General features: G+C 36.6%; 1 protein-coding gene and 1 long non-coding RNA gene across 8 annotated transcripts in view; one reads left to right on the top strand and one right to left on the bottom strand.

The window, feature by feature from the left end:
* Positions 1-23,356, bottom strand: part of LOC117238562 (elongation of very long chain fatty acids protein AAEL008004-like) — a 36,816-nt gene extending 13,460 nt beyond the window's left edge. For 3 of the 6 annotated variants that reach the window (XM_033503571.1, XM_033503574.1, XM_033503573.1), the window contains exon 1: positions 13,138-13,700. The gene's annotated coding sequence lies outside the window, so the exon portion shown is untranslated. Of the gene's footprint in view, positions 1-13,137; positions 13,701-22,900 lie in introns of those variants that run through there. The other 3 variants (XM_033503570.1, XM_033503569.1, XM_033503572.1) reach the window with 3 other exon arrangements.
* Positions 16,795-23,767, top strand: LOC117238568. 2 transcript variants are annotated; one of them, XR_004494228.1, is made up of 4 exons: positions 16,795-17,758; positions 18,456-18,593; positions 18,682-18,964; positions 19,063-23,767. It is a non-coding gene; the product is annotated as an uncharacterized LOC117238568 (long non-coding RNA). The 2 variants fall into 2 exon arrangements; XR_004494227.1 differs by having other exon boundaries at positions 18,682-23,767.
* The last annotated feature ends 766 nt before the right edge of the window (positions 23,768-24,533 follow it).

Below are 24,533 nucleotides of genomic sequence, written 5' to 3'. Positions count from 1 at the left end.
GTAGATAAGTAAAAAGTGGGGAGGCCTATGAAATTGAAACGTATACTCGACGTCATCGGCCAAATAAACCGAGAGGAACACAATCTCGTTTATTTCTGAAAGAAGAACTTCGCGATGTGCAGCATCAAGGTGTGAACAAGATTATTGTAATAAGTCTTGCAAAGACATTTCCGACGTTGGAATACAACTTGAAGAATCGATGTCTCTTGCCTAATTTCATTTTCGTTCAATAATTGGAACTCTTCATCAGTAAGAACTCTTCTATCAACCTTTTATTTCCTATTTTTCACTTGTTACCGACTTCTGAACTTTTTGTAATACCTGCAACCTCTACTTCTTTGCTACATTATCATGTTACGCAAGATACCCATATAAAAACTTGAAGAAGCGTTCAATAGAATGCTACATTGTTCCACATGAAATCGATACAATAGCTCGCTGTTAGCAATAACGAGGATCTTAATTATTCAAGTGGATTATTGTCGGCCAGAAATGAGATTCTAAATTCTGTGTTCTATAGCTCGTCAGAATGTTACCTGCAGCTATGATAGCTACGATCATTGAACAGGAAGAAGACAGAAGACCTTAGAGATTCACCGTATATCATAATGTTACGTAAAATACGACCTATTTGTAATTCGAATGAGAGCCAACATGGCGACAAATAACTTGTCTTCTCCTTCGAGAATCGTGTTTTATGTATCAAACACAACAATAAAACACCAAAGAAATATCTTTAACGTATATAGTGCATGTCGAGATATTTTTGATATATATTTGGTATTTCAAATAATTTTTATCGTGAACATTTCACAGGAAATTAGACAATGTATAATTTTGCGACAAGCTAACTTTGATGTTCGAATATAGTTTGCCAAAAAAGAAGTATAATTCGTAGAAACCCGTTTCGTGGAAGGTTTTACGCTTATTATGACATTATAGTTCGTATCGCACAATGACATAATCTATATTTGTACCAGCGAGTAATTCATGATATGAATTATCGGTAATTATATTGTGTATAAGATTATGATGCTAAAGTGGCGAATACATTGCGATCGGTTGTACGTACGTGTGAGTCACAGTATTCGACGGAAACTGAAGCTGTCAAGCGATTATGCTGGCGTATAGCGTTTAATCTTTAATTCTAGCGTCGGTTGGTACAACAAAGGCTTGTTGGATTGAAAGCGATAATGTACGGCGACAAAACTGTTTATGTCGCATCTGAAATACTCATATTACCTCGATAAATCTTCGATGAAGAGAGTGACATCGTAAACAATATCTTTGAGGAAGTGAAAATTCATATCTTTGTGAATAGAATTGACGAAATGGAATTCAGACAGAGGATTGTTTTACTCATTAAATATCATGTAGTGCCTACTTTATTTTAAATATTTTATGTGTCTCTGTAATAGACATGAGACGCAATTATAGACTCAATTATAGACTCAAGTACATAATGCTTTTGCATTTTCAAATTTCCTCTAAATATATAAACGTTGTAAATATATATAAACATAAGTTTAGTAATATTATTACCGATAACAAAAGTAGAATAGTAGTTATATAAAAGAAAAAAGAAGGTAAGGCCAATAAACGTAAAAAATGTGTAAATAATTCTAGCAATTGGTAGTAATGATATAAATCGTACATATATACAAACAATTTTAGATAATAGATAAAATTAATTATAAGCTTATTAATATTAATTTATTTAATTTATTTCGCATATTATTGATTTATGATTTCTAACTTTATTAATCTACTTTTTATTATTTCGTGACGAGAACAGATAACGTTAAATATCAAACGTGTAACCACTAATAATTTAACGTCTATATATAATATACATTGGTGAGCTAGCTCTTATCATGAATCACGAATGATTTGAATCTTTATTCCGAGACTCAATCAGTCGATCAATTTTCAATGTGTTGTTTATAGTGTAAGATAATAATGAATGTAAAAGCTTTTGAAATACCTAAGATTTCATTGCCGCGATAGTAGGAGAGTTCGTAAAAGATTGTGCGATGATGATTGCACGCTACATTTTTATTTGATTGAAACCGCAGCCAGCGAATCTATTTGCCCCCCGATATATCTAAATATACTGCCATTTATTGGGAGTTTAACAAAACGAGAGATGGTTCTTAGCAAATACGCGAAATTACAACATCGTTGTGCAAGAAATCTGTAATTGGCGTTATACAATACCGCGAGTTAATAACATGGAACTAACCGCGCAGCAGTAATACACAATTTAACGGCAGATCGAGCGTGCCACGTATATAGAAAATAAATTTTCGACGGAAATTTTAATCAAGCTTGCGGTCGAAACGAAAACATTACACATTGTGATTCTTTAAGTCAAGTATATACAAGGATTATTTATCGTGCTTCAAACGATCTTACGAGCGATCAAGGTGTGTTGCAATAGAAAGGTCTGGCTCCAATTAAATTAGATTCTACCACTGTGATGGCTATGAAACGCAAGACAGATGTTTCAGTTTGTTTAATAGGACCCCGGTCTAACCGGTTTCTAACGCTTGTATCAGCGATGCGTGAAATTCGGTCAACGCATAATCGACCGCGTGGATCGTCAAAATTCGCGAAACGTTAATTCGAGAGGGCAAACTTTAGAATAGTTCGAGGTCTCTGAACCAGTACTGGAACATATCCAATCCGTGGTAGAGCGATCGTGAAAGTGGTTTCGCGTGCATGTCTATCCTCGATACGCGTCGCGATTCGCGATGCCGATTGGAGCAAGATCGAAATTTCGTCGATGTTTCGTTTTTCTTCGGTTACTACTACTACTTCGGTCTTAGGTTTTAGGCTACCATAGCAGATATCTTTTTTTAACCAACTATATCGTTCTATAGGTGCGTTTAAATTTAAGATCAAGCGAGTGAATGCTTTAGTAGAATTAACGCGTAAACATTCTTTTTCTGTTTCGCGATCAAAGAATGCATTTATAATTATAATTTCTTCATCAAATATCGTTATCACGAGACCGAGCGAGGTGGAAATAACTATTTAATATTCTATATACTTTAATGGTCTATTTTCTATGAATAGGTATATACGTAGGTTTTCGGTTTTTGGTGTAAATCACTTTAGGAACAGATTGTTTGAAAACCGTTTACATCAAGTGAGTACGAGTGAATGCTCCTGATCTCCTCGTATATTTTTGCTCGTTTAGTCTAAATGCACCCTAACGAATACGTTAGAGCAGTCAAATACGCGTATAAACTCTTATGAGTGTTCACATTTCGGTTTTCAGATGTTTGATTCGTCAGAACGATAGTTCTTCGGGACAAGCATTCACTGTGATCATAGTCTTAACAATATTTTCCAGTTCATCATGACTCAACTTCGATCGAAGCTCGGTTGATTGCTGGAACAATGAAATTGAAGATTTCTGCAATTCTCTGATTTGGAGAAATAAAAACGGCGAGAAAGATCCAACTTGTTTCATATTTAGGTTTACGTCGGTTTCAGGACAATTCATTCGGGACCGCGAGATTTCACAGTTATTTCTAACATGTCACGTGAAAGTGACCGCGTCAGGCGTCAATTTGTATGTCTCGTGACAAGCCTATATTTAGGACAAACGGAATTCTATCAACATGGATAATAATTTCGAGTATCGACGTTTTGCAACGGGAAACAGCAGCGCAGATTGAACGTAGAGGTGCTCTGTCTTGTTAATCTTGTCGTAGTATCATACCATTCGCTACAAACCGTGTAGCATCGTACAGATCGAACAGAAGTCACGAGGAACGTATCGTAAACGAACGAAGGAACAGAATAAAAGAAAAGATAGGAACATAAGATAATTGTTTTATTTTTCAATAGAGTATTTGCAACCACAGAAAATTTAAATGAATAAATTATACGTGTCATATAAAACATTTTGAAATTTCATTAACACGAGACACGACTGTTATGATTGTATTGGTCAAATTTGAAACCGATTGGAAAATGTACGCGGAAATTACAAAATATTTACTAAAAGCGAGTGAACAGCTGTCATTTCATCAATTTTCAAATAAGATTTGGTCAAATGAAAATGAAATGAAATAAAGGGGATTTCCGTACAAATTTTAATGTACAGTTTAGATTTATTTTCGCGCGTAGAATAACCTTTTGTCGATTATTCACTTCCTTGCGTCGATTACATGATCATTTCCGAGGCACTCCGTATAGACTTGTATTCGATTGTGTCGCGGTGATACATGACAGAGCAGTCGGTGAAACGGCATACGGCGGGAAAGTCGAAGGCGCGTGGCTTGTTGCCGCGTCGCGCCGGCACGAAACTGCAGGTTTAACTATTATGGAGCGACGCAACCGGCCGGTGATCTTAAGTAATACGCGAATTGTTGCGCGCTCGAGTAACAAAATAAAAAAAGATGTAAGAAAACCATCGGCGGGAGAAGAAAAGGAGAACATGTAGCTGTTTTGGGGAGCATTAAGTGAAGAGACAGAGAGCAAAACTTCACTGGTGGAGAAAGAGAGAGAGAGAGTGAGGGGAGAGGCAGAGAGGAGGGCAACGAGAGAAAGGAATAAGCAGACATGCCTCGTTGTTGACACTCACGAGAAATTGCGGCCACATATTCACGAATAGAAGTGTACGACATACTTTTCAGCTGATTGTAGTATCGCACGAGTACTCTCTGTCGACTGAATCATACATCTTTTAGCGTTCTGAACCGCTTATTCGTGCACGGATCTTCCATCTTCGCATCGTCTCGTCGTGACCTCGACCGTCTCACTTCCGGTGGCTCTGACACTTCAAGGATCTTTGTTAATTAAACATACGCTGTTGTATGTCGAGTATTATAGTATTTGTAAAGATTCCGTCACTGACAAGTTAATCCTCTAATTTTGATTGTATAAGTAAATGATAGGACTGCGATGAACGATAGAATTTTATTACAGTGGAACTCTGTTTGTACGAATTTCATTTACTGGAACGAACTTTTAGTGCTCAATTAATGGAAGTGCTAACTGAATCCATTTATCTGAACGTAAACTTCTATCCATTTATATGAACGAGAAATAATAGGTAGTGGAGAGAATAAATATGAACTCCAATTACGTAAACTATTTGTCCTACTATATTCTTACTTTCCAAGTGAAATCTTAGAGTTAGAAATATTTCGTGAACAGAAGGACAGCTCCTTTGATCGGGCAAATTTTAATTTCATGTTCTGGAAGGTACTAGAACCGCCAACATTCACTTCTCCCTCTTACTATACTAAGTCCAGGAGCGAGATGACCTGGTCTGCATGTTGCAAAATCCCTACCAGTTTGACTAATTGCAAATCGTGATAGAAGCTACAAAGAAGAAAGTTTCCACACACACGGAAAACTGTTTCGTTAGCAAGGCCGGTACTTATAGTTTTTCAGTCGTCATCGTTCAATATTTCACGTGTGTTAATTAGACATGACGGTAAACGGTTGGAGATGTACGGATTTTTAAAAATGTTTTAATGATCCATTCAATTCAAATTCACGAAACAGCCACAAGCACTTACGTCGAGTATGTGTATTTATTCCACTCCTCGATTGGCATGACTTTGGAAATGCGTACACGTAACAAAATCGCGATACGTGAAATCGTCGAACGAGACCATGTCGAGGTCACGATAGTTTCTGTATTCACGACGTTAATTAGATACGTAATTTTATCGTACGCGGAAAGAAAGGGGAACGACTCGAGTCATTGGCAATTGCCTCTGATCTTTGTTTCGCGCCACGAATTCAGACTTGAAACGATCATCTACCGATGTATAATAAATGTAAGTAATATAACGAGGTCAAACGATCGGTCAATGGATAAAATTTACAATTTTCGACGAAGGTATCATTGTAAGTTCACCGATTGATTTTAAATTAATTTCCACAATTAATAGCAGTTCGACAATGCATTATAATCAGTGATGCTTTCAGAATATATGTAAATTAGAAACGAAATATAACCGTTCTTTTTACAACGCGACAATTTTTTATAGATACATTACGAAGGAAGAACTGATTCACAATTGACATCGCATGGATCTAAACGAAGATCTTTTAGACAGATATTAATTGTTGCGACCATTGAAAGTTGTAAACTCCAAACACTGTCTGATTTTACGACTTCAGCGTATCGTTTCCATCTACTATACGTCCATCGTAGCATTCGTCAAATTAAACTATTTATTTCGCGCAACATACATCATTGAGATTGCGGCGTTGACTATGTCTATGTTGGATGTATCTATTATCGTCATTGACTATCGCTCACTGAATGGACTACGAACCTGGTCGAGTATTAGGAAATACCTGTATATCTTGACCAGTTTTATCCGCCACTTCTATTGCGAAACGAATTATTAGTGTTCATTACAAGTGGTAGAGATCTGGTCGCAAATATTCACACATTAATTCCAAGTACCATTAGCAAACGTATTGATTGGTGTTTGTAAAAGGCTCGGGCGGATTGTAGAGGTTGCTCGACCGGATATACCGAACGTAAGGGAACATACAACAGCAGCTTTATTGCGCGCAACGTGCGAGGGCTTACGTTCACGATTAGATATACGACGAAAGAATGCACGCGTTAATCCATTAAACACCACACAGCAAAATAATGTGTAAACGCTGCGGAAATACAACATTATTGTAAAACGTAAATGAAATACCGTTACCGTTTTATCAAATCAAATATATTAGAGTAATAGATTTTCAATACATAGGAGAAACCTATTATACAAATCGGAAGGAAATCGGAAACAAAAAGAATTTTTATGATACGAAAACTGTTAGTTTCTTCTCGACTAAAATCGATATAAAATACTTCGATTTCTGCAAATCTCATAAAATTTAATATCTAGGTCGAAGAAATTCTTATGATTCTTTTCTTGATTAGTTGCAATGTTAATTCAAAAGAATTCAATAATATCAATTCACTTGTGGATAATGTAAACTGACTGTAATTGGCTGAAAAGGAATTACAAATGAAATGTGGCGTTAACTCAACTTTAATCCTTAATGAGTTAACACATGGAGTAAAACAACTAGGAGATAAATCGTCAGGAATGACGTGAGACACAGACAAGGTCAGATTCCTCGATTTTCTACGAAACATCTTCGAACGATTAACAATTAAATTACTCTAAACTAGTTTTTTCCTTATTTTGAAAGGAACAATTTGGAAGAAGTTGATCCAGTCACGCTAGTTCTTTTTCCCTACGAAATAAAAGATATTCGACCGGGTAATTCGAAAGACACTTTTAGCGGATAAAACATTTAACATTTTAACCGGTTCTTCGTTATATCTTTGTTGAACAGTGCCGTCACTATGTCTTTCTTAAATTTGATTTTTGTGAAAAGTAACGTTATCGTATCCTTCGTGATGATAATATCTTTCCTGAATGACAATCACTGTTGCAATATTAACGATATCAAGGAGAAATCATATGCGCTGCCTCTCAGGCACGTTCGAATTAATTACATAACGTTTTTGTGACTTTTAGTTTGAGAATGCTAAACTGCGTCGAAATACGATTAACGAAAAAAATGTCACATTAAAATAATTACGCAAGTCCATGTTGCATCATGCAACATGAAAACCTCAATGTGGTAAATCGTTGCTGTGTCATCCAACCCGATAATGTGACAGATCTCAATAGTTAGCAAGTAACAAACAGTTCGCAAGGAGATTCGGAACAAAAAAAAGTTGAACATGTTCGACAATCAGTACAGTATTTGCTTCAGTGTTATTTTATGTAATTTTGATTGTTATTCTCATAAACATAACATCGACGTTTATTATGCTAACTAATCGAATATATGCAACTGTTTTTACGCAGTTCTGTTTTCCACGATCGTTTGTTGTTTTTATGAATTTTCTAGATACGAAAACATTCCTAATTAAATACGTCAAGGCAGAGGCTCGTTGGTAAGCGGAATACAAAAACTTCCAGAAAATTCTTTAGAATTCCAATGTTTTAAAGGAAGGACAAATTATGAAGAAACAATTAAGAAAAACAAACAAGCAAATAGTAAATAACGTATACTTCAAGCACGTTTTTGCCACATGCACAAAGCATATTCACAAAAGTCACGTTTGTTCCCGCGAATCGCTTTCCTCGTCCATTTCTGAAATTTCATCGGGCAAGATTATTACACACCGATTAACCTTTTTTCCTCCAAAATCAAAGCTAGATAGGACGAACAAGTTCTCTATAATAAGAAGCGCGGGGAAAGTACATACCTGCATGAAGCTGCAACCTGTCGAGAGCTGTGATGATTTAATGGTACTTCACGGCGGTATATTGGTTAGAAAGAAGAAGCAACCCGATAGTATCCATTTACGTAACGATCGTATTAAAGTCTTTTCTTGACATAGTTCGAAAATCACGAAAAATACGCGCTGAATAGATGAACTATTACCAGTTGTACGAAATTAAGAAGACATTATGTTTCACGGGAGATTTAACTATTTGAGAGCACTACCTTCTCGTGGATTGATAATTCGTATTAACCACGTAGTAGTTGTGCTATACAAATACGGTATTCCATTTCTAAATTGTTTTCTTTACTGTGTGAGATAAGTCGATAATTTAAATTGTATAACAATTTTGGTTCATCACTAGATCGCGGATTCGTATTTATATGAAGATAAATAAAAGCGTAAAACTTTTGTTTCATTTATCAGATACTATACCTCGTTTGTATATTTTTGTACATTGTGCACTTTATAGTTCTTCACTTTTAAATTTTCCACGAGTGCACAAACATCCGTAGTCTATTCATCGGATTACCGAATAGAAAGCTATATATGTAATTCTGTTAAAAGATCAAATTACAGCAAACGTATAAAGATTTTTTTCGTTCAAAGGAGTTCTAAATCCAAGAATGTTTCGTCAGTATCGAGGAATGTTACAATTATAATAACTTACTGATTGGATTTTTCCGACTTGCAGTGGAATATAAAAGTAGTCAACAATCTAGCGAGAAGTTTAAAAAGTACAGAGAGAAAGCAAAACTCGTTTCGGTTTCTTTCAGAAAATTTGCCGGGTGTCGCAACGTCCTCTCACGTAATATGTAACCAAGTAGATATGTTGCCGCGTGATTGCCAGAGCTCGTTCAAATCACCGCGTATTCAGAGCTATGTGAAAAATTATCGATCTGTGATAAATTTCGGCAATCGAACACTAGTTATGCATAAGCTCTCGCTCGCTAGGCCTCCATAATATCCAAAACGAATTGTCTTGTATTTCACCAGTTCGTAAGATCCAAGGAATTCCAATGGTACTCCACCCAATACTTTTATATTACAAACATATACACAACATTAATGTCGATTAAAACGATTCGAGCCACTCAAAGATAAGTCACGTTACTCTCTTAACAATATCTACGTGTACAACATTTTTTATCAATAAGGAACATCCTGAAAATAAACGCGTAAAAAATCTAAAGTCTATTTACGATGCTCATGATGTTATTTTAATAACATTTTGTTGAGCAATACGCATTTATCTTGATCAGTATGTAAACATGTGACATTAGGTTTTAACCAACCATTTCGAATTCATCGCGAACTACGGCAGCCAGAAACTTCCGTCTCGCGTGTATCCAAGGCTCTTAAAGGTAGAGGTCAGACGTTCAAGTCGTTCTTTGGTGGTATTTGAGCAAGGAATCGTTTCACGCACGATGTTTGTCAGAGAAACATATATCGTTAACTACTATATAATAAAAGTGCGTAAGTGATTAGTGCGGCTGTGTTATTGACCCAAATTGTTTCTCTTAAGTGTGTGAACCGAAGCGCACTTATGAAAAATTATGAAATGCAACTAAATACAGCAACATGAATACGATTGCACTTCGATTTTATGGAAACATAATTTCAAGCTTATATAATCGACCAAAGAGGATGCACTTTGTTCTTCATTGTATTTAAAATTCTACCTAAAATATAGGTAATATGAATTATATAAATACAGGTAATAGTTACTAATATTGGAAATATTCTACCTTACTTTTTGTAATTATATCAGCGAACAAGATGTCCCTTAATTAAAAATTCATCTTTGTTATTTATTATTTTCACTAATACCTAAAGGATTACGAAAGGAATATTAATACCGTGATAAAAAAGAAAATCCCCACAAAATAGTTATCCATGAACAAGTAATTTTGGATCATATTTCATCATGGACATACATTACTGTTCATGATTATTCGAACGACTACAAAACTCTATGGGCATTGAATAATTGAAATTTAAGATACGTGTAATTTCCAATTAATAATACAATCAAGAAGGCAGTGTTTCAATTCTCCATTGTTCCAATAAAATATATTGTTATATATATAACATATATTATTATATATATAACAATTTAGTCATTAATAATTAATATAGTATCATATATATAATTGTCCCAAATAAATGTATTATAAAATATATTATTACAGTATACCCGTCCAACAGTGCATCCTTTTGTCGGCTTTTACATTTCAGTTTTATAATAACAAATTTTTATAGACATATAAAAGTACTTTGCATGATACAAATTTTAAATATGTTTGTCGGACAAACATATATCGTTAACTAATATATCATAAAAGTGCGTAAGTGGTTAGTGCGGCTGTGTTATTGATGAGCCTAATTAATTAGTAGATATGTAAATGTTACAATACTTAAATATACCATTATATTCGTATCATTAGCAATAATTATGGATAGTTCCGTATATCACAGTCAAATATATAGTTATCTAAATAGAATTTAAATAAACCTTTTAAATTATACCAGTACTTATTGTTATCCACCAATATTGGAAAGTATATATTTCAATTTTTAAATATTCAAATTTCTAAACATTCACATTATCAAACATCTATATTTTTAAATACGTATTTGCAAGTATATAAAAAGGGGGAAGAATTAAAACTAAAGAATTAAGAGTACGTTTTTGCAATTTTAATGAATGAATGATTTAGGCCATTACGTTGACGACGGAAATGCTTAAACGTTTCTGAATATTCGTTCAATTTTTCAGGAAGTCTGCCAATCATGCAAGGACACCGCATTTCGAGATTCGAATTGGCAATTAGACAGATTCAAGATTCGCTTCTTCCGGTTGTGGATCTCCCTAAGCAACGATTGATCACGATTAATATTCGTTTCGAAGCGTGCAGGGAATCGGAGGAATACAAAAAATTATCCTTCGTTTAAAAGTTAATGGGTCGCCCAACGTAAAGGAAACATTAAAATTCGCACGGGACAATGAACAGTGACGATATTAAGTTTTACGAAAATTAGAACGTCTATAGATACGTATATCGTAATTAGCAATTTGGGAATCAACTTTCTTGTTATTTCTCGTTTCAAATTTCGTGTTTTTCAACCTGCATAAATATTGGGCGAGTAAATACTGGAGAGACTAGAGGCGAGACTGGTAATAAAACAAAGTAATCGATTTTCGGTATATGTATTTGGAATGTGCATGTATACACTGATAATTAAAAAAATGATACAGCAAGAATAAAAGCCTCGTGTCATGAAAACTAATACTTTGTGGTCAACTGAGTCGATATCTACTCTATTCCTAATTGCTTTGATAATAATATGTTACGCACGTAACTAATAAATTATTTTTAATTCATCCTTTGTATCTCGCGTAATGTCTAACTTGGTCTCTGCGAATCTAATGAAATTATCGTCGAAGACATTAAATGTCTGAAGGGATCGTTATTGTTGTTGTTGTTTCAGATATTGAATAATATGAATTTAAAGATAATGACACTTAAAGTATAAACGTATGATCAATGTGGCACGAGAGTCAACGTCTACCGAATTAATCATTTAAAATCAAAATTTGACAATTTTTAAGCAACTTCGCGCATCTGCGCGACCCAAAATGAAAATTCTATTACACGAATATTATTAAAATATAGATAGCGCTGAAATGTTTGGTTTTAGTATTCGATATATCCAAATATTACTACTTTTTGTGTATATCACGCTTTTTGCGACTAAAATGTGACAGTGAAAAGATATCTAAAGGAATGCAAATGTGAAGGGACGAGGAGAATAGCAGAGTTCGAATCGAAAAAGATCGAATCGAATCGCAATTTTTCAAGTTCGAAACCAACAATGGAAGTTTGTACGACGACGAAGACCACCTAGCAGGCAAACCTAAGTACCTAAGTACACGCCTTAAAGAAGCGCGACGCGATTGAGTAGAACGTGAATCGAAGTCAAATCGACTGCTCACGTGGTTCGTGATTCACGGGACAAAACAGCGTGTGAGAGGAAGACCGTAAAGACAACGTCAACAGAGGGAAATGTCTTAGCGTTTACGTCGAGGAGAGTACTGTTACGAGTTGATCGGTTGGTTCAGTGACAGAAGAAAATATCACTGTTATATTTATCGGCAGAAGTTTTATGCCGCGTTACGAATTCCTACGAGATAAACACACGAAGCGCCGTGTTGGCAGTTTCAAGATATATATATATATATATATATATATATATATATGTAGGTAATATATATTGCGCTCGCGTGTATTCAATAAGAAACAACTTTGTCTACGCGTGTGCATATCTTTTTCGGAGCAATTATATCTAAGCACGATATCGTGCAGTGATAAGGTTCGTATCACTTGGTTCACTTATATTGCTTGAAGTAATCGCACGTTATTTGCTACTGAGTAATTGCGAGATAAGACACTGGCCCAGAAACGTATAATAGCGACGAGCTTGACTTTTTCATTTTTATTAACGACGATTAAAATTGCACCACCTGTAACGCATACGAGTAATCAAAGGGTGAATAGAAAGAAGGAGGGAGGGAGGGAGAGAAAGAGAGAAAGAGAGAAAAAGAGAGAAAGGGAGACGCGCGTAATTTTTGGTCGAGTCGTTGTGGTACGGTAGAGACCGCGAGGCGTAAAAATAAATGAACAACCGGTGAATTATCGTTTCGGTGAGCGAACCGAAAGAGAGGCGGGTGTACGAAGTCGTTTCCGTGGGACGGCGTCAATTCGTTACGTCATGTCAGAAGGAAAAACAACCGCACGAAGTGGTTGCGCTTCTATTGGAAGCGAGCGTGGCAGCGTTACTTTCAGCTCACTTACCGGACAATCGGCCGAAGACAGCAGTTATCTCACGTAATCGTCTCTTTCTGAACAATCGAACACACACTCTCTTCTTCTCTCTCGTGTCACTGTTGATTGGGAAATTCTTCGACGAATTTTTGTCCCTTCATGAACCTTCGTCTTGTGCCAAGTTTTTCTTGAATTTGCACGAACTGCTCGATGAACGAACGAAGACCAGTTGTCAGGCACGGTGGGCCGACGACGAATCGCCACGATTTTATAAATCGGCTACGGAGACACGATGTTTTCGCTTGACTCCTCCTTTCTCTCCTCGTGAACTTTACGAAATAGTATCAAACAATAGACTAGGGTAAATCAAATTGAATGAAACGAAACGAAAATTTAAAAAAAGAAAAGAAAGAGATAAAATAAAAGAAGAGAAGATAAAAGGAAAGAAAAGAAAAGAAAAGGAAAGAAAAATAAAAAGCTAAAGAAACAAGAGGAAAAAAGGGTCGGAGTTGAAACTCGCGCTTATGCGACACCGATAATATTCGTACGAATAAACGCGCTGCCGCCGTGCCAAGTTGCGGACTGACAGCGGTTACGCTGGTGGATTGCTTTTAACCGAGCCGCCATATTGGTATCGCATCCCTTCTACCTTTTGCGATCTTTCGACGCTTGACGCGAGATCGGTCGCCTTCATGGACAACATTCGTCGCGCGCCTCTTACCGCCCTTCGCGATCCTTCTACTTTTCTTTCGTCTCTACTAATTATTCCACCTGCGAGTCTTCCTCTTCGCTCGTTTCTGGAATGTTCTCTACGATTTACTTCCTACTTATTTCATTCGTAGCTTTTATACGCGGCTACTATTTCTAAAGATAAGACTTATGCTCATATTTTATAAAATGTAAATCATCTAGTACAGGATTGAAACATCTCTAAATAAAAAATTTATTTCAAGTTAAACAACTACGTATTATATAAGATCTAAACGACTTATATATTGAGAATAATTACAACAAATTATCACAGCTATAAATTGTCTACACAGAACGAATAAATTTATATAATAAATTACACAGTTAATTAGAATTCAACAAAAAAGGACGATTTATGAAGCAGGCTATGGCGGTCTGTTAAAGTTTTACGTCAATCCTTTTGCTTGCTTTGACGCTAAAGATAATTGTTTCTGCGAATAATATCCAAACATTTATATTACAAAGTAATATAATTATCCTCAGTAATATGATTAACCTTCGGAGGGCAGGTGAAAAATCGTTACAAGAGAGGCCAATTTCCGATCTCTATGACCCAAACCTAAATGCTCATTATAGGTCCTTTAGATTTAGATTTTATATGGCATATAATATATATAAAGAATGTGTTAAGAAATGTGAATATATTTATAAAATACGTGTATCTATATATTTTATTACGTATTGCATTGCGTTCGTTATCGCTATTATTTTATCGCTATTATAGTATTATCTCCCTCTGATGATACCTCGTCATTATCATTCTTGCCACGTTGTAAAAATTCACTAAACATGGACATCGGTCGTTCATGTTCCCTTCTCATTGTTATACAGAATACTAAATTGTTAAATCGGCGTTAGGTTTTTTCTCGGGGTTCTTTGTTTAATAGAGCTTTTTAAAGGTTAATAGAGATTCTTTTATCCAGTTAACAGCAGAATTTAATTTTAGAAATCTCTTATGTGGTTAGGTCGTGCAGTGCGTAAACAAATACAAGTCAAATGCAGTTAACTGGCTAATGGTAGTACTTGCACTTTCTGCGTTTCGTCGGAAAGTATCACATATGTGGGTCATTTTCAGTTTTACAGAGTCGCTACTATTTCTTGAGAGATTATTTCTCGAGATAGCGTGACTATATAAAATTTCTGAAACATATTTTGATTTCGGAGAATATATTTTAATCCTTAGTGAACCGCATAAACCGCGTTTTTTGACTCACTCCCGATCTATGTAGATGTTTTTCTCTTACTTTGTCTTCTACTTATATCTTTTTATTTATTTTACTGAATATATAATACATAATATATAATACATAATTGCATCTTTTATGATAACTTTAGACTCAATCGTACAATTAAGAAATGTATAGGAAATAACAACTACGTATGTACGAGGTAGTAAAGTCTGAAAATTGAAATTTTATTAATGACGTGAATTGTTTCTGTGAAATACTAGGTATGACTTGCTAAAAGTGTAGATACGTAAATACGTATTCTTTTTCTTCAACGTCCTATTTCAATAAATCTTGCAATAGACTGATAAATAATTCATTATCATTATATTTTTATAAAAAAGCTAATGATCGTATTTTGCTTGCTTGTAAACAAGTTTTTAATTTCATAAATACAAGAAAATTATCAATAAATTTGACTTATTTAGTGGAAAAGATCATGAAAGATATCATAATGGAATAATGTAATTACAAGCATTAATGAATTTTGCGAGATAAGTTTAAATCCTTCGGAGCCTTTTGGTCGATGGTCAAGAAGTCAGATGAAGGTTTCGTTCGTTTGGCCGACGTGACTGACATCATGTGACAAAGGATTTGTTCGCGAATACGCGAATAGTTGGTTTAAAGACTTAAAACGTGTTTACGATCTTTGTTGAACTTGCACGAAATACAAATAGTTCATTTATCTTTCGCCCGTGTCTATTAAAAACTGATCGCTAGGTAAATTCCATTCGTGAACATTTCCTTAACAACTCAATTAGAATTCGAATTGAAAACTTTGGCGGTTTGACAAATTTGTCTTTTGTCTGCTTCCAGGCAAAGTTCACTACTTTGAATTTTTAACGTGTTTTTATTCGATTCGTTTCTCGTACCTAGTCGGATTCATGATGAAAACTTCGACATTTGCAAATTTACTCGAATTACATTCTATATCCAATAAAATGTATTATTATTACCAAGTTAGGTGATTCTTATTGTACCAATACATACCACGACTTAACTTGTGTATAAATTATTCGTGCCTTAATTTTGCAAAATAGTAATGCAAATGATTATTTGTAAATATGATTTCCAATTCTTATTAATTCTCCGATTTCCGTGAAGAAAGATGCATTAGGTCAAGCTGGTTTTCTTAACCTTTAATTCCTAACTAGAACAAAGGTTGGCAAAGAGTTTCGCCTTCAATTTCTATCAACAGTATTTTCGCCTCCTTTCGTATATAGAAAGTAAAAACGTAACGATTTGTACATGCACTTTCCACGGACTCGCAATTTTGCGACTCATGCAGTTACAAGCCACTGTTTTTCTTCGAACAACATAATTACTCGTGTAAAGAATACACGTGTAATTTCAAAATACGCATAGACGTGTGAAAAACACAAATAATTTGACCTGGGGTTCGTACATCGATGACGATAGACGTTTCTTATTCAGCGACGCAGAAAAACGATCAAACAAGAGAAGACAATATTTTCTACCAAATTGTAACGTCACAAGATGATTCCACCTCCTATTTTGGATTCTCTTCGTATTTCGGCAAAGCCTCTGGCTTATTAGATCTTATTATATCTTCGAAACTAACAGTGACTCAAGGCAAAAACAAATCTGACACATGAATAAAGTTGATCTCTTTTTCTCGCGCAATTCTCCCTAAAATCTACTCTTCCCACGCACGGGTTCGTGCGGGAACGTGAATGGTAATTTTCAAAAACTCGCGCTCGATTTCGAACAGCACTCGTACCGATCTAAAGATACATTTTCTCGGTATGACAATGCGTGGCTGGCTTGCCAATTACCGTATAGACGAGAGTGCACGGTTGTCCTTTCCACGAAGACGTCGCGTCTCGTCGCGTCATGATTCTCGTAGAAGAGACCTGATTATCGAGGAAGAGCGGTCGGTGTCGCACGATTTTGTCTGATCGCCAAATCCAGCGAGTAAGTAGGTATCACGGTCTTTCGCAACGAAGCAACACGTTTTTGGTCGGTGATGCAATTTCATTGCTAATTACGTCACTTTTCATGTATATGTATTTTTGAAAATATCTGGACGAGTAGAGACCGGTGGTTCAGACGGTTCACGAATGTTTTACGATCGATTTTATTGAACGGCGTAGATCGACGAACGAGAGACCTTTGTAAAGTTCAAAATCGTCAATAAATGGCCGACCATAATTCGACGAAGAGGAAGAGGAACTGCTTAAAATGTAAAGCTTAGAAGGTGGCTGGCTGGCTGGCTGGTTGCCTCCGGGATCTTGGAGCAGCGTATTTTCAAGCAAACATTGCGACAGAGTGGAGCCATTCGACTTTACAAACTTTGCATTTACATAAAACCAAAGCAAAGCTGGTCGACTGTATTAAGTTCAAGATCACGAGGAATCCTCGAAGCACCGAATCCCTACACGCTGCGTCACGATCAAGAATATCGTTAACATCTCTTCCACGAGTGTCCTTAGAGTTAAACGATATTCAAATTCAAAACAGACCGCGGCGGCCGTTATGGCTATACATATATACAAACGAGCACGTTTCTTTGAACTCTCCTGTAACCTTCCTTCATGATGGGTAGTTTTTACCGATCGAAGAATCATCGGCTATTGGTCAACAATTTTAAATCTCAAGTCTCTAGTCAAAATGAGTCGAAGCGCGTCGACATTATTTATCGTCTAAGTTTCAAGGTACGTGCAAAATTTACGAATTGGAAACAAATACTTTTCAATTTCTTTTCTTTTTTTTCACTGCTATAACGTATCTGTACAGATATATGAAGAAAGAGATGAGTAGCGAATACAACCATCTTAGTTTTCATGTTTAGAAAATTTGATTAAGCGACGATGGCTCATATAAAATTTAGTAATAAATTCAATGAAATTTGGTCGATCGAACGAAGGTCGAGCCTCTCGTTAGAATAAGAGCTACTTCAGTAGCATCGAACAAAAGTGAGATATAAAAACGTGTCGACAGTCACGCGCATCATAAAAGAACTTTTTCAATCTGGCATTTATTACACGATAACACTCGATTACATAACTCTCTCATTGTTAATTGAAAGAGGTTGTAAATAGTTGGTGAAACGAGCGAAACAGCTACTTTTGCTTTAGCAGAGTTCTGGCAACTGACCCGTTCTATGCAACGACGAGGAAATTACAGTACACTTGAATCGCTGGTAGGCAATAAAACGGAAGTTTATCTCAAAGGAAAACGTTTAACCACAATGCTTAAAATTCATTCTATTACTATCGCGTGCTGCCTCATGTTTTTTTTGCATCTACGAACGTATAATTGCATTCAATAACATCGCGCAAGGTGTTAATAAGAAAATTGTTTTAGGCATTCAGCAGAATAATCATATATTGCAAGTATGCTATTTTTTAGGCAGGCTATGTATCTATAAACTGGAAAATGACCGATCAATGAATATTTTTACAAAGTGCTCACTGTCGATGCAACGTTTATTTCTAAATGTACGAGGCATCAAATATTGATCGCTAGTGACATCTAAACTCTTGTACGGTAAATGTGACGTTCATGTTTTATAAGACATATTGTATAATTTATCAAGCTTCCAAAGCAGATACTCACTAATTATTCTCACGGATAGTTGTTTAGACAGAACGGTTTGGATACGCGACTGTGAATTTCGGAGCAGTCTATTTCCCTCCCTCACACACACACGATTGTTCACACGAACGAACGAACGAACAGAAGGCACGATATACACCGATGAAACCACCTGTACAAATCGGCGAACGTGGAGCGGTATCTCGTTGCGGTAGTGGGCAGTGAATGGCTGTCGCACGCGGAGCAATTGCTCGCTCGAAGAAGAATTCAAGAGGAGTTCTCGCGTTTTCCACATGGCACACGACCTAATTCGTCCATCTTACGTAAGCGACAACATTGGATCATTCATGCTCAGCTGATCGCAATACGCGCGCGCTGCTGCAATTAATGCGCGAGTACACCGGTACTTTTCTATCTGCAGAAATACGCACAAAGGGGTTTCTAAATATAATTTCCACGGGTTAACGGTCGATCCGTTTTAAGATTTAATCAAGTCGGACGATGTTTTACGACGGTGGTTTATGAACGGTACGAAAATTATCCAACCGCTTCCGTCAGTGTCACTGCGTCAGATGGTACAGTAGCTCGTAAAAGAAGCGGATTTCACGGCGCAACATTTGAGACAAAGTACCGTATTCGGTTCGATTTTATCGATCGACCGATAACAGAGGACCCGATACACAAAGAATTTAGCCTTGGCCTACTGTTTCACCGAGTTCGGGACACGAACCAACGAATCACTGTCGCAAAAGTCGAGCGTGAGTGTTGATAGTCCGTTGCACAACGATAGAAACGTGCCCACGATGTTCTTTCCCGGCTGGCGGCTTTAATGGAGCGATTCGTACCGTTTGTGAATCGTGATTAACACGATTCGGTATGCTCGACATTGTGTCCTGTTTTTCAGCCAGCTGATGGATCGCGCCTCGAGGCCACTTGACCTACATTATTTTTCGCAACGAGGCCCACCTTTTTGTCATATCGTTTCTACACTTCCCTGGAGATTTGCTGCAATCATTTAAACGAGAGCACGCGAGAAACGAGAAGACAAGAAGAAGTTACGCAATGCTTCTCTAAGCTGAAAGAAAAACTAAAATCTTATATTGGGTCAGTGGAAATTTGTCCAAAGAAAAAGAAGTTCGAAAAATAATTCTGTAGGGAGTTAACTGTACAGAATTGTGTAGCGAGTTCCCTCTGTTTCGTCGCAACGCAACGTAATCATACGTTGGAAAATAAAGATTCGATTGGATGATTCTTCTTTGACCGTCTCGATTACATGGAAGTCGTCCGTGCAGGGGTAGGGAGTGGAATTTCTCATCGAGCGGGCTACCGAAGTCCATGCCGCGGGAGAAAGTTTCGGCATCGACGGGAATTACGCACCGTTGAAATAATCGTTCGTCCGTGCAAATACTTAGTCGTCCCTCGTCTAACGAACTTTGTTCAAGTGCAATTACAATCGTGAGACGTGATTGAACGTCTAGATATTCATCGTCGAACGATTGAATGGAAACCTCGAATATGGGTCTATAGGACGTTTTAGCGAAAATTGAATTAACAATATAGTTTTATAACCTTTGTCAATCGTTTTGGTATACACAGGTTGTAGCCATTTCGTCGGAAGGGGGACGTAAGAAGCACATTGGGTGTTTGAAATTTATGGAACAGTGTAACTTAAAAACCGTTTTTTCCACAAATGTACTAAACGCGCTTTAAAGATCTCCATTCAATTGCTCGACGAAATACGACCGAGATGATTTCTCTACGATGTCCGAAATTTTACAAACGTTATATTCAAGCGAGAATTCGATTCGCTTAAAAGCTTGTGCTTTTCGAAGAATTTTACGTAATTAAAAGCAGATAAACGAAGAAACCGTGATCCAAGTAAGAAACGATAGCCACGAAATGTCGACTCGACTCGCTTAATTCCGCCTTTCTAGTTGCCTAATTCTCGATCAAACGAAGGATTCCCGTGGATTTACTTTGTTTCTGTGGTGAACGGAGCGTAACCGTCCAAGGGAAAAGATAGAGAAAGACAGAGAAAGACAGAGAAAAAGAACGAAGAATTTTACGCAGTCTTCGATTCCGTGGTCCGAGGAATATGTCGAAGGTCTCGTTGTGGAGAAATATCTGTAGATACGCGAGGAGAATATTGAAAGAATCGACACCAACGATCGACCTAGCACGCGCACGATAGATCGCGCGTGATTCATCGGTGGAACTTTATCGCATAAAATTATAATATTCCTTAAAATTATATTTTACAAAAATCCAAAGAATTCTTTTATTTGTACTCAGAGCCACGTTTCGGATTGTACATTGTATATATAACACTTTCTCGCGTGTTTCATATCGTTTCAACGAGTGATCGATGCAATGCAAAAAAGTCCCGTCTCGACGTTATGTGTAATTAGTATAATTGAACGTGTTGAACGTTCGTTTCTACCGAGACCTCCAGTCGCGGCTCCAATAGATCGTGATTTCCGTGGAATTCCATAAAGATTTACGTACGTAGAACATAGAAATCATGCGTAAACTCAACGTCATCGTACACTTTCTTTCCCCAGTGGAAAAGTTCCGCCGAAACTCTATTCACCTTGCTCCTTGGTTTTTCTATTGTTCCGATAACGATATTGGCTTTTACTTGTATACGACACTCGGAAGTGAAAATCAAAGTTAAAACGGTTGCAAGGATGGCAGACAAGAGAAAGAGGGGGAGAGATAGAGAGAGAGAGAGAGTCAGACAAATAGACAGACAGACAGACAGAGAGATCCAATTGACCCTCACAAACTTCCATTTCCATGTTCATTAACGCCAGCCTTATTTCCATCATCGTTGAACGAATCAGTTGACGCTGCCCTCGCAAACCTCGATACGACGAATTAGAGAGATTTCGTCCAAAACCTCCCTGTGGGAGTTAACGCGAGTTGAGAACTTTCATCTCGTGACTTCCACTCGCGTGTAAACAAAATTACGCAAATCGATCTAGGATAAGTGTGCCTATCGGATTTCGTGACGCTTTCGTTTTTATAAATGTCGAAACGTCCTCTATTGTCACGAAATTGGTCAATACCATTCTATTCCTTATCGACTTTCCCTCCTTCGATTTTCCTAGCGATTTACAACACATACGTGCACGAGGCAACATCGCGGAGTACCGAAGTTTCTCGCAACAATCTCGCCGGTTTCAGCGAATACATGATTTATTTCGTAATGAATGCACGCGTGATTTTTTGGAATATCTCTGTCGGATGTACCACGCTGATTTTGTATTCTCTAGATCGTCAATGTTACCGGGCTTGTCCTTGTTCGACTGGAAATCGATGCTTATTTGTTACGTGATTAAAACTATTGTTATGAAGCAGGGCGACTATAATAGACAATTAACTTCGATAATTGAGAGAGAACTTCGTTTTATAAAACTGATCGTACAGATTAATCTTACTGTGAAATTGTTATACCTGCTCATAACTTGGACTTGCTGTAAATTAATTGGGATTAATTAATGCTTGTATTGTTTAACACTGTTCTTAAATAAGAAATCAACGATGTACTTATGCGATGTGCTAATTGAAGTTTCGTTAGATATTCGCATAGAAACGAGCGTATCTGATGATCATAAAAGATGCTGTACCTTAAGAAGTTACTAAGGTCAGGAATCTCTAACATTCAGTAATTAAAACATTCAATCGAGGTTCATTTGAAAATTTCCATCTACTCGCTATGTATATAGGGATTCAAGGAGGTATTTGAATACCTACTATAGAAAATTTCTTTGTATATATTATGTGTATTATAAAAAACTATATACGTATACTTGCACTAGACATTTTATAACATCTATATATGTCAAAAATGTTTTGTCTAACATACATAGTATATTAATAAAAAGTTTCTGTTAGTGCTCAAATACTATATGAGCTACTGTATATTTTGTCTTCCTGTATATAAAAATTTCCAAAGCAACACAGTGTTAAGGTTAACTTTGTGAAAAGCACAATTCCGTTTAACTACCTTGTCACATTGAATAACTAAACGTCACTGACAGTGAGTATGTATATATTTGAGCCAAAGCACGTGCACCTAACCGATCTGAACCATTTCATCCAAATCGTCCAATGGGTTGTCCGCTGTAAGGGGCTCGATTCATGCGCAAAGTTGCTGCGCAGCATCGATTCCACGAGACGGGAGCACGCTTAGATCATGATGCCTTGAATACACCGGTAATCTGAATAATCAGCTGATCGAAAGAAATGTTACTTACCAGTAGCGTGCAGGTCGAACGAAAGAGATGCAGTTTTCTTTACTTGTTGCGTCGTTCGAATGTATCTTGTCTTTCGTTTGCGTCCTTCTGACTTTTTTCTTTCTTCCTGCACGTCAATAGATACCTCACTTGCTCGAACGAACGGTGTGCCACGCCGGCCAGACTTTCGATGGATCCGGTTAAAAATATATACAGGGCGGGGCTCGACGGAGATGCTCGAGCTTGCTCGACGATTCTTCCTCCTTCTCGGTGTGTGTTACGCATCACTCTCATGCAGCGTATTCACGACTGTACGTATCATCGTCATCATATCGCAAAATCGCCGTACCTTTCTCGTATTCCCTTGACGTCCTGTAGTGCGCTATGAGTTTCGTCGTTGCACTGAGAACCGCCGACAGGATCGTAACTACCAGCTGAGGAGCCCACAAAACCCCAAGTTTTTCTCCGACTGAACAATGATAAACAAAAACGTGTCAGTTGCAAGTCTTTGGAAGGTATCAACGACATGGTGGATTTATTACGACGCTGGTATTCGTAATTCTCGGCGATTCGTGAACGGTGAAATCATAAGAAAGTTTGAAATTTTATGTGGTTACGTAATTACGAAGATTGATCGATAACGATCTCGATGTTTTGATTTCTATTTTATGTTTAACGTTGCGAAATGTTGTGAACCAGCGTATACGCGATTATCCTAGAAAATTCGATTATGCTTGTAATACAAGTTTTTTTTCGAATGTTTCATCGTGGGGAATCACGCTGCTATTTTTGTTACGGTAACGATCGCTTTCTTTCGTAGAAAATGATCGATTATATAAAAACTGTTCTATACCGACTGAATAAATATGGGAGATATCTTAGGAAAACTATCATCTTCTGTTCTTTAAAAAATTCATCTTCTCTGATACATATCTTTGTTCACAAGATACGCACCTGTATTATGCCTATGATTTGTGATTCTTTGTATTATATTGTCGGATGGCTTCGCGGCGTGCCGTATGTCACCGTATCAACATAATATTTACTCATAAGTTTCTTAAAAATAATTTTCATTCGGTATTAATAACAGTCATAAGGTAGTTAGAATAGTAATTACTTACGTGTATCGTAGAATTACAATGTTTCTGTCATTACTGTAACCAGAATTTTTAACTACGAAATTTGAATTTCGGTAAAACTTAACATCACTGTTCCACCATTCATTCATTTTGCATTGCATGGAAATTCGGAACGTGCAGCAACTGTCACTTATATCAAGTGTCAAACATACAGAAAATACAAACTGAATTAAAGATCAGATACGAAATTACGTTTAATGAACACACATACGATGAAGTAATTCTATACAATCTTTTCATTGTTGCACTCTTTCCAGCGACGCCGCAATGACATACATAATTCGTGTTCTGTTCAATTATGGTACATATATAGATAGATCGATAACTCGACGTTAGATCGATATTAAAATCGATATTACTTTCAAATTCAAATTTATAAACTTAACCTGACAAAAATTAAAATAGTGTAGAATGGGTTTATTTATATTGCACATACTATTCGTTTAGTAATATAAAATATGAAAAGATTTGTAATTAATATAACCTACCGTGGTATCGTACTAATTACTAAATTT

This window comes from Bombus vosnesenskii, unplaced genomic scaffold (genome assembly GCF_011952255.1).
Source record: "Bombus vosnesenskii isolate JDL3184/JDL3185 unplaced genomic scaffold, Bvos_JDL3184-5_v1.1 scf7180000013542, whole genome shotgun sequence".
Lineage (NCBI taxonomy): Eukaryota > Metazoa > Arthropoda > Insecta > Hymenoptera > Apidae > Bombus > Bombus vosnesenskii.
Note: the sequence above shows the minus strand (reverse complement) of the source record. Positions and strands in the feature narration are given on the sequence as shown.